This window comes from Procambarus clarkii, chromosome 68 (genome assembly GCF_040958095.1).
Source record: "Procambarus clarkii isolate CNS0578487 chromosome 68, FALCON_Pclarkii_2.0, whole genome shotgun sequence".
In the NCBI taxonomy this organism is placed as follows: domain Eukaryota; kingdom Metazoa; phylum Arthropoda; class Malacostraca; order Decapoda; family Cambaridae; genus Procambarus; species Procambarus clarkii.
Genome location: NC_091217.1, coordinates 3525752 through 3538069, shown reverse-complemented (window position 1 = coordinate 3538069; position 12318 = coordinate 3525752). Strand labels below are relative to the sequence as shown.

The following is a 12318-nucleotide window of genomic DNA, read 5'->3' as shown; positions in this document are numbered from 1 at the left end:
GTGGCACTGTGTCAAAGGCTTTCTGACAATCCAAAAATATGCAGTCTGCCCACCCTTCTCTTTCTTGCCTTATTTTTGTTGCCTGGTCGTAGAATTCAAGTAACCCTGTGAGGCAGGACCTGCCATCCCTGAATCCATATTGATGCTGTGTTACAAAGTTCTTTCGCTCCAGGTGCTCCACTAGCTTTCTTCGCACAATCTTCTCCATCATCTTGCATGGTATGCAGGTTAGGGACACTGGTCTGTAATTCAGTGCCTCCTGTCTATCCCCTTTCTTGTATATCGGGACTACGTTAGCTGCTTTCCAAATTTCTGGCAGTTCCCCTGTTGCCAGTGGTTTGTTATACACCATGGAGAGTGGGAGGCACAGTTCTTCTGCTCCTTCCTTTAGTATCCAAGGGGAGATTCCATCTGGGCCTATAGCCTTTGTCACATCCAATTCCAGTAAACACTTCCTTACTTCCCCGCTGGTAATCTCAAACTCTTCCAGTGGTTCCTGGTTAGCTATTCCCTCTCTTATCTCTGGGATTTCTCCTTGCTCTAAGGTGAAGACCTCTTGGAATTTCTTATTCAGTTCCTCACACACTTCCTTGTCGTTTGTAGTGAATCCTTCTGCCCCTATCCTTAATGTGTGTATATGTGTGTGTGTGTGTATATGTGTGTGCGTGTGTGTATATATGTATGTGTGTGTACTCACCTAGTTGTGCTTGCGGGGGTTGAGCTCTGGCTTTTTGGTCCCGCCTCTCAACCGTCAATCAACAGGTGTACAGGTTCCTGAGCCTACTAGGCTCTATCATATCTACACTTGAAACTGTGTATGGAGTCAGCCTCCACCATATCGCTTCCTAATGTGTGTGTGTGTGTGTGTGTGAGGGGGGGGGGGCGCTCTGAAGCATACGCACCAAACACACACACACACACACACACACACACACACACACACACACACACACACACACACACACACACACACACACACACACACACACACTCATACATTCCTGGTAGTGGAGGAACAGTTGAAGGGGAAATCACCTGTTGCTGAAAAGTCCCTGACTCCGACCTCCAGATTCCCCCCCCTCTCTCCCCCTCACCCCCTCCCCTCACCCCCTCCCCTCTCCCCCTCCCCTCACCCCCACCCCCCTCTCCCCCACCCCCCCCCCCCCCCCCCTCTCCTACCTCCAACCATTAGCGTTCTCTTTAATTACTCCCCCTGGTAGTTTCCCCATTGTTTTTACCCCTCAAGCAGTTCCAACTCCGTCTTATTGTTAAGTTCGTTCAAGGTTACCCGAGAGGAAATGTTCTGTCGTACAACTCAACATACTAGTAATGCCACGCCTTCCCCCCCCCCTTCCCCCATACCCCAATCACCTGTTCAATTACCAGATGGTGGTAGGTGGCGATGGTGGTAGGTGGCGATGGTGGTAGGTGGCGATGGTGGTAGGTGGCGATGATGGTGCTACTTACCTCAAGCGGCTACCCTACCAGTCTACCAGTCTACCTATCAATGCTACAGGGAAGTGGAATCTAATGAACAAATCCACAAGGGCCGTGACGAGGATTCGAACCTGCGTCCGGGAGCATCCCAGACACTGCCTTAATCGGCACTCATGTGTAAGTGGGATCTAGCTTCTCTATTCCCCACACACACTCAAACACCACACACTCAAACACCACACACTCAAACACCACACACTCATACACTCCCACACGAACGACCATACCACGTTGAGAACACCGCTTCTCGTTCGATCAGCGAAGTTAAGCAACGCTGGGTTTGGTTAATACTTGGATGGGTGACCGCCTGGGAACACCAACTGTTGTTTGGCAATAATTTATTACACAAGCTGATAGACGGATGAGAGAGGCGGGACCAAAGAGACGAAGCTCAACTCCCCCCCCCCCCTCCCTCCCTCCCCACCCACCCCCGTAAGCACAACTAGGTGAGTACAACTAGGTGAGTAGACCTCAACGTGACTACCCCCCCTCCCCGCTTCCCACGTACACAAAAGCCGCTATATTTACCAGTCATTAATCACAAGTTGCGGGGCTGTGTATTTCTGATAGACTACACATACACACACACACACACATGAAAGCGTTATATGACAAAGAGTGCTGGGAAGACGGGACACCACGAGCGTAGCTCTCATCCTGTAACTACACTTAGGTAATTACACTTAGGTAATTACACACACACGCACACACACACACACACACACACACACACACACACACACACACACACACACACACACACACACACACACACACACACACACACACACACAAACACACACACACACACACACACACACACACACACACACACACACACACACACACACACACACAACGACCCTGATTGTATTGTTTCTGATATATGTAAATTATCTCCTGGAGGGTATAGATTCCTTTCTCTCAATGTTTGCTGACGATGCCAAAATTATGAGAAGGATTAAGACAGAGGAGGACTGCTTGAGGCTTCAAGAAGACCTAAGACAAGCTGAAGGAATGGTCGAACAAATGGTTGCTAGAGTTTAACCCAAGAAAATGTAATGTAATGTAATGAAGATAGGTGTAGGGAGCAGGAGGCCAGATACAAGGTATTATCTGGGAGATGAAATACTTCATGAGTCAGAGAGAGAAAAAGACTTGGGCGTTGACATCACGCCAGACCTGTCTCCTGCAGCCCATATCAAGATGGTAACATCAGCGGCATATGCCAGGCTGGCCAACATAAGAATGGCATTCAGAAACTTGTGTATGGAATCATTCAGAACTTTGTATACTACATATGTCAGGCCAATCCTGGAGTATGCAGCTCCAGCATGGAGTCCATATCGAGTCAAGGATAAGACCAAACTGGAAAAGGTTCAAAGGTTTGCCACCAGACTAGTACCCGAGCTGAGAGGTATGAGCTACGAGGAGAGGCTACGGGAATTAAACCTCACTTCGCTGGAAGACAGAACAGTTAGGGGGGACATGATCACCACATTCAAGATTCTGAAGGGAATTGATAGGGTAGATAAAGACACACACATTTAAAGACATTTAACACATGGGGCACACGCACAAGGGAACACAGGTGGAAACTGAGTGCCCAAATGAGCCACAGAGATATTAGAAAGAACTTTTTTAGTGTTAGAGTGGTTTCTATGTATGTATTAACACGATGTACTGAACAGGGTGAGAATAGCTTGAGCTACCTCATCCCTTTGTGTGTATTTTACCTCAATAAACTTATTTCAATTTCAATATACACACACTTCATCTACGTCAACTACAACCCTCTTCTAGCAGACTAAGCTCTCCCACAAGGGACTAGACCCAACCCTCCATCCCTCCCTTAGGAAGCCATAGCCGGGAGCCTAGCCCCCACACACATAGGAAATCAGAGGCCCTCCCTCAGATAGCCTCACCCCCAATGAGGCTAGAGGGCCCATCTTTAGGAGGCTAGAAGGGCCCATCCCTAGGAGGCTAGGGCCACCTGTCCCCCCTGGGGAACTAATAATACATACGCAGGTGACAAGAAACAACAGCGACGTCAAAAGACTATACTTAGGCTGACCTTGGGAAGGGGGAAGGTGGCGGGCGTGGAAATAAACCCATCAGCCGTTCTCTGTGCTCCCCAAGGTAGAAATAGCCTCGTCTCCCGCCGCCTCGTAGCCTATGTTCCTTGCCCCCCTCTCCCTTTTTTCCCCTCCCTTTCCTTCCCTTCCCGCTCTTCCCTTCCTTCCTCTGCCCAGTTCACCTCTTCCACTTCCTCCTCTACTGTCTTACTACGTAGGAATGTATCTGATAGGGAGGAAAGGTAGTGAGCGCAGTGCCAGGAGAAGAGGGAAGGAGGGCAAAAAGAATAAAGGAAGGAATAGGGGGAAGGAAAGGAGAATGACTCAGGTAGATTGACGGGGAAAAGGGATAGGTCAACAGCGAAGGGGTGGTAGCGAAGGTTTCTAGGAAGGGGAAAAGGGAGATAGGGAAAATGGGAACGATGTGGGGGGGGGGGCAAAAAATAGCGAGCATATGACTATTTATTTAAGGGGGGTTGTATGGGGAGTGTAGGGAGCTGTCTGCGTTGAAAGAATATAATTTGTTGTTCATGTACAGTGGGGCGGGGAGGGTGCTAACCTGTGGCACACGTGACTAAATGGCATGCAAAAAAATGGCACACGGCATGCCATTTTGATTTGTTTATCCCTCCCCCCCCCCCATCCCCCACTCATTGTAAATAGATAAATAATGATGCAGAAACTTACTACAATGTCATAGTGCCTCAAGAAAGGCGAAGGATACTAATACATATGTAAGTGTATTAAAAAACAAAATTTCGAATGTAACTTTCATCCTTCGTCAAGGTGAAAGTTTGAAAAAAAAGTATGTAGGTTACATCCGAAAATTTCGGTTTCAATTCACTTACATATATATATATTTTGGGTCTTTCCTTCACCTTTATATAATGATAATAATATTTATCAAATGAAGTTCCTGCTGGTTTGAAAAGTGACGATTGCTCAATATAGAAAGCTAGTCATATTACAGAAAAGTGGTAACAATGTCTGCCTTTTATTTTTGACGGTTTTATTAAAAGGGAAAACATTATTCAGCGCTTTTAAGGTTTGCCTGGGCACAATAGACACACAGCTAAAGAAAGAATATTACACATAGAATCGAACTCAGAAAAGCTAACGAAAAAAAAAAGGGGGGGTAGAAATAGCCTAAACTATTCTATCCCTTTGAGATGTATTTCTTGCTTATCTCAATAAACATACTTGAACTTGAACTTGTACAGGAAAATTCCTTTCCATTTGCCTTTATGAAAGCAATGATGGTATATAATTAATAAGACAGGCAATTATGGCTCGCTTTTGTAGGCGTGATGAAATATGTGAAGAACTGGTTAACTTGGTAACGTATGGTAAATATTTTAAGGCACAACTAAACGAATTGTTTCATAGACACTTTGGCCTTACAAATACACTTTTCATGGCACCAATACTTTTCAATACTTCTCGGTGAACACTGATGGTTCACCGCTCAGTATTATGGGCAAAGAGGCAGGTTGTGGAAATGTGTTTATGAGTATGTTGGACGTCCACTGGTATGTTTGTATGTTGGACGTTCACTGGTATGTTTGTGAGTATGTTGGACGTCCACTGGTGTGTTTGTGAGTATGTTGGACTTCCACAGGAATGTTTGTGAGTATGTTGGACGTCCACAAGTATGTTCTCTCTGTACTACTGCATGGTGAGGCTTCGTGGGCAAACACTGGCCTTAATGAACTTAAAGTGACGATTTTTTTTTAACCCAGGACGTCAATTTAATTTTTATGTTGAGCTTTATAAAAAAAAAATTATTTACAGCGCGTGGTGAATTCGGTGTACACATAATTACTGTATAACAACATTCATTGGTTTAACAGAGGTTCTGTCCTTAAACAGTTTGTTGAGTAGTTGGATTGAGGTATTTTTTTTACAAATTTCTTCTCATATTTAAATGACATGAAGGTCAGATTGCAATGATAATCCAAGACACCTGATGTTATATTTGTTAACATGAAAAGCTTTTTAAATAATGTTAAAAATTGGACAATGTAATTTTAGCAATGGCTCATTCAAACATTTCCTAATCCGAAAAACACGTAGTGTAGTTTTTCAACTTAGTGAGAAAACAAACATTCTGTGCCTTCAAAAGCAATTTTCGAGCATCATTTAACTACTAAAAAAATGATTTTAAGATTTACTAAATTCAGATAATTTGAAAACACTGCAAAATCCATTAAATATACAATGTAACATTAGACAAACTGAATTTGGAAATGTTGCAGTGGATTGATTTGGATAAATTTAAAGATGCAATTGCTTTACAAAGCAGCTCAATCTGTGAGTAAACATTTGTCGACATAAGAGCTGAATTAGAAAATATTGAAACAAATCAGATTATGACCACATAAACGAAAAAAAACGGCAGAAAATGAGTCACAGAAAATGATGGGACAATTCCTGTTAACTTTTGATTGTCAATTTCTCAATGGCAGTATTAACAGTATTTTCATCAACACTATCCCGAGAGCCATTGATTTTTCGTTATGAACTTCGTCAAGTCTACTTATTTGAGAAAATTTACTGATGACATTAGTTCTGTATGCATCACTCTCAAAACAACCAAATAAAAAGCCTAATATAAAATATGTCATCGTTACTACTTATGCAACAGTCTCCCAGAGAGTAAAATATATTTATTTAGCTTTAAAAATGCTTCTCGATATTTTGTTCACCTTGGACTCGCAAGAGAATTTTATAGATTATTGTCAATTTGGTCACATACCCTTAAAAAAAATCGCCACTCCTTCCCTGAGAGATCAAGAGTCAATGTCTTTAATCTATCATCCTCTTACTTATAATTATCTTATTATTCAATTCTACTTTCATGCTGGAATGGCATCAGTGTAGTTCATTTAAATATCTACGGCCATGAATGACAACAAACCTATTGATCAAAAGAGTTCTAGAGGTCTCGCCTATACACACACTTCTCCAAAATGGTAATTATAGCAAGCCAAAAAAATTGGGAAAATGGAACCTTACCTTAAAACTGGTAGATTTCTTTCTCTCGAAGAGCGTCTGGAGTCTCTTACCTGTAATGTCATGAAAGCGAATCAATATGTACCAACGATAGGCTATTATACATTCCAATACTTATACAGAATACAATCACTACAACACTGACCGTGTTTTAGTCTATAAACAGCTTGAGTGACCCTTGAGGATAGTGGAGATGCTTCTTACTCTTTTTCCAGAAGGGGTGAAGTGGCTCGGGAACTTTTATCAAATGAGGTCAGACTGAGGCAATGTACAAGTGGAGCCTTGTGTTCCCTGCCCTAGTTTCACGCTTATTTCTGACTCAATAACCACAGTAAATCGTCCTTAGTGGAGAAGACACGAGCATGATATAAGCATCGGTACTCGTGGAGAATATTGTATATACCAGCACGTCCTCCTAAGGTTTCCCAACGTCAAGAAAACGGTCAGTGTAAACGGACGCAGGTTCGAATCCTCGTCACGGCCCTTGTGGATTTGTCAGTGTAAAGTATCCTCTCCTAACTTATCAGAGAACCCAAAACAGAAAACGGGACAGCACGTCACTTTTGCCAACCGCTTACATTTTCTAGTACAATTTTTAGCGGTATGTAACGCATACGAGCGAAATGCCACGTTCTTTGTAAGAAGACAGGTTGTATATACACCGAGAAACGGGGTATACTTGTCCCTCTCTCTCCGTATTGAAACAACTTCCTGCACGTATTCGCCAGTGGTTGGCGGTGAAAATTTTCAAGTAACACTACAAAACTTTCCTGTAACCTCATGACACAAACTTCACTAACAAAATCTACATTTTGTTGTTACATTTATTAAACAGTTTAGAAGCATGAAAGCTTCTCAATCAACTTATTGTTATAAACAGTCTCCTGGTGCTTCGGAGCTCATTAACTGTTTAATAATTGTAAACAAAGCTGCCAAAGAGTGAGAAAAGATGGATAAGTTCGCAAGTGCTTGCATAACTGTCTCGTGAATCTGGCCCCCTGGTGAGTGAGTTCATCACAGCTTCAAAGCATTCATCAAAACTCCTCACCCATTTCGCTTGTTCAAAGTGCATCTCTCTGATGAGCCCGCAGGCGCGAGTAGGAGTCGCAACCTCTCTCTCAACGCTTCATGCACCTATTGAAAGTGCATATAACAACAGAAACAAAGCACCTAACCTATGCTAGGACTAACTATGCTCAAAATTAAATTACACATCAATAGTATATATTTATATGAGAAAAAATCGTTCATGATTTCACAGAATATTTAATTTGATGAGTGTTGCCGGGGTCGATGGTGGCTGCTCGAACGCCCGTACAGCCTGAGAACAGGTGGAGTATTTGTGAACCCATCCGAGTGACGCCCGATTCAAAGACCCGTTAGTCAATTGTTACCAAACTGTGTATTTTAAATCTGTATTTTCTTAAATATAAATGAATAGCGTTATATATTGAAATTTTGTGTATTACTTGGCCTAGGCATTGTTAGGTGTTTTACAGGCTCTGTTGACAGTTATTTGTGTTTACAGGACGCGAGTGAAGCATTTACAATGTGATTCGAACAGAGGACGTGATCGAAGAACCGTTCGATAAAAGGTCAACCATTTGTTGTAAATTGTGATAACTGTCTTTCATTCCTAAACAGGAGGTTTGGCAGCTGGATTAATGAGCATTTGGTCTTTGTTGACGAGGTCGGTCCGGGTGAAATACCATCTAGCTTCCAATGGAGGTTTACGAACGGGTTCACTCCAAAAGGCCTCTCAACCCTTTACTTCTGTGGGTCAGGTCATTACATGCCTGCCTCATCAACAAAGGCCAAATGTTTGTTAATCCAGCCGCCAAACACCACCCCTCCCCCCTCCCCCCATCCCCTATTCACGAATGAAAGGCGGTTTACACACACGACTCACGACTGATGGTGTTCAAACATTTCTCGAAGAGGGCTTCGAGAATCTTGACCTCTGCTTGAAACGCAAAGCTGGAAATGCTTCACCCGCTGACTATAAATAATTCCCAACAGAACCTATATACATCTAGCCAAACCTAACCTACGCCTATAGATAAACCTAGAATATATAATAACACTGATTTATATATGAGAAGAAACATTTTTAATGCAAAATATGTAGACAAATTTGATGATTGCGTTTTGTGGGGAGAGGGAGGGTGGGGAGATGGGGGGAAGGGGAAAGGGGGTGGAGGAGAGAGGTGACTGCCACCGTTTTAACGAGCCTCGCCTGAAGACAGAGTGGATCATTCAGCTGTTAGATTTTGTTAGTGAAGTTTGTGTACTGTGGGTGATTGCGACAGGAACGTCAGAAGTGCTCAGCCGCGCACGCGCGTGTGTGTGTAGTCACACTGTATTACATGGAGTGTTCCACTGTGTTACATGGAGTGTTACACTGTTACATGGAGTGTTACACTGTGTTACATAGTGTCACACTGTGTTACATGTGATCCTGTGTTAGTGTTGTGTCAAAACAAAATTGAAAATCGAAAACCCGCCATTATTTCTGCGGGTAGATTCATTGTGACCTCCTATCTTCCGTCCATAGCGTGTCTTATCTTATAGTGAATCTTCACGACGGTCTTGTAAGATTTGTGAATACTCGTATGGGACAGGCAGTGCTGTGTGCTTGTCCCAGACTGACCTCACCAGACGAGGCACCCCAGCGCCATCTATTCCCAGCATAAGGTAAGCAACTCCGTCGTCCTCAAGGGCTCAACTTCCTGAGTTACGCAAACACTTACGAACCTGTACATCTTTTCTCAAAATTTGGCAGTTTTGTTTACAATTATTAAACAGTTAATGAGCTCCGAAGCACCAGGAGGCTGTTTGTAACAACAACAACAGTTGATAGGCAAGTTTTCATGCTTGTAAATGGTTTAATAAATGTAACCAAAGCCGTCAAAGATTGAGGAAAGATGTACACGTTCGTAAGTGTTTGCGTAACTCAGGAAGTTGAGCCCTTGAGGACGGCGAAGTTGCTTACCTTATGCTGGGAATAGATGGCGCTGGGGTGCCTCGTGAATCTGGCCCTTGGGCAATAAAGTATGATCGATTTTGTGGTCTTAGCATTGAACTGTATAACAGCATTTGCTCTGTTGGTGTTAAGTAATTTGCTGTCATGTCTTTGCAGGTAAGGAAACTACCGTTCGAAGGACAGAAATTTACCTTTTGTAAGGTAAGTTCCCCTTTCCTTTCTGCTTCCGTCACATTGTTTGAGATCTTGAGCGAGCCCCAGGGGGTGTGTGTGAGCCCCTGTCCTCCTACAACGAACGTCGCTTTTCGCTCGTAGGCGAAAAGCGACGTGTAGTGTAAAAAGTGTGTAGTCACACCAAGAGGCGAGTGAGATTCGCATTAAGAGTTGAGAAAACTGGAGATAGAACATGAGAAAGGGGGAGAAATAGCCGAAAGTGAAGCCTTCAAACTAGACCGTGGGAAAGTAGAGCAACTCTCCGGATAAAAATATAATAAAATTTGAGTTTTTTTTGTAGGTCAGAATACTAGAGAGTAGAGAAAGCCTTGGAGCATGAGGAGGGGAGAAGTGGAGAACCAGGGGGAGAAGTGGAGAACCAGGGGAGAAGTGGAGAACCGGGGGAGAAGTGGAGAACCAGGGGAGAAGTGGAGAACCGGGGGAGAACTGGAGAACCAGGGGAGAAGTGGAGAACCAGGGGAGAACTGGAGAACTAGGGGGAGAACTGGAGAACCAGGGGATAACTGAAAAACCAGGGGAGAAGTGGAGAACCAGGGGAGAAGTGGAGAACCAGGGGAGAACTGGAGAACCAGGGGGAGAACTGGAGAACCTGGGGGAGAACTGGAGAACCAGGGGAGAACTGGAGAACCAGGGGAGAACTGGAGAACCAGGGGAGAACTGGAGAACCAGGGAAGAACTGGAGAACCAGGAGAATCTTAAGCGAGAAGGAGTTCGAGTAGCAATGAAACGAGACTCTAGACAGCCAATGGGGCTAAATGTGGCTGGTCTACGGCTCGCGTGACCTGGCTAGCTTGTAACGTGTATTAATTAGCACATATGGGCGTGTAGTGCTACCCCCCCCTTGTTCCCGTTAACCTCAAATAGCTAAATAATGTTGATTAGCATTTTCTGCCAAATTAAATTGCTGCTAGTTTTGATATGTCAGAAAGGTTGTTGCACAATATAAACTATTCAGTAATGGGGGAGTATATTCAAGAATCATGGCTAGAGAATGACTTCTTTTTTCGATTTTCCAGAAAAGGAGGGAAACCAAATATTCAACCAGTGAGTAAAAGATGGAATATTAGCATTGGACACGAACCTAACAGAACAGCAAACAAAGATATTGGTTCATGTAAATGCTTTTCCATTTATCTTTGTGAGAGCACTGATTGTATATCATTAAAAAGGCTAGCAATTATGTCTCGCTTTTGTAAAAAACGTGATGAAATATGTGAAGAATTGGTAACCTTGTAACGTTAACTGGACATTCTTCAAAAGCTGACATGTTTAAGGTTCAACTAATTGTCTAATAGATAAGTTGACCTTTCAAATACGTTTCGTGGTAACTAATTATGCTAGGAATGGTTATTTCATTTACAGGAAACGTTTACTGACAGGAATATGTTCTTTCTGTACTGTGCACGACGAGGCTATGTGGGGCAAACACTGATCTTAAGGAATTTGAAGTGACGACAGTTTTAAACAAAGTTGTTAATTTTATCTCTATGTGGACTTTGAAAATGGAAAAAAAAAATAGTTTTTCAAAGTATATTTCTAATTTTTGTTTTAAAGTTTTTAATTTTTTTCAAAAGACCTAGGTTTTTAGTTTAGTTTTTTTAAGTAAAAATTAACGTCACCGCTTCTTCATCTACTGATGAAGAAGCTTGTTCACTAGTGATCATTCTGCACCTACATCCACCACCAAGATAATGTTATTAAAACACGACTAAAACAGAAACGGAAAAGAAACCGGGGGAAAAGGAGGAAACCCCACCTCCATTTAAAACTTTGACCCAAATATCAGAAGCTATGTTTGGTCAACATAGCCACGTTATTGGCTATGTTTTAATAGCTTTTTTTAACGGCCTTTGTGACTCATTGTCCACAAAAAAAATTTAATTTACAAAGTGAGGTGAATTTGGTGTACACAGAATTATTGTGAATAACAATGTTCGCTGGCCCATATAGGTAACTATCAGTGAAAAGCGCCAAGACATTATGACTATATAACACTGGGAAGGGGTCAGGATAAGGATTTGGGATGGGACGGTGAGGAAGGAATGGTGCCCAACCACTTGTGGACGGTTGGGGATTGAACGCTGACTTGCATGAAGCGGATGTTGTTGTTGTTGTTTTAGATTTAGCTACTCAGAACGAAGTGTCCATGTAGCACGGGCTATGGAGAGCCCGTAATTGAGTTCGGTTATTCGTGATAACCTTGTTACTCCGATATTTGGGTCAAAGTTTTAAATGGAAGTGGGGTTTCCTCTTTTTTCCCCTGTTTCTTTTTCGCGTCTGTTGTAGTCGTGTTTTAATAACATTATCTTGGTGGCGGATGTAGGTGTAGAATGTTCACTAGTGAGTCCCATTCTTTAACGGTTTTTCTAATCATTGTAGTGGCTGTTTAATGTGCATCTAATGCAGCTGCTGTCGTTGGATTAATGTTTAGTTTGATGCGCAAGGCTTCAGTAGCTTCACATTCCAGTAAGTAGTGCAATAGTGGCGCCTCTGCTTCTGTTCCACAGATATGACACT

The 12318-nt window shown here is 42.9% G+C and overlaps 1 non-coding gene across 1 annotated transcript; it reads left to right on the top strand.

The window, feature by feature from the left end:
• The first annotated feature begins 1710 nt into the window (after nt 1–1710).
• LOC123752029 (5S ribosomal RNA) lies at nt 1711–1829 on the top strand. The gene has a single exon (XR_006772158.2). It is a non-coding gene; the product is annotated as a 5S ribosomal RNA (ribosomal RNA).
• Nucleotides 1830–12318: the final 10489 nt, after the last annotated feature.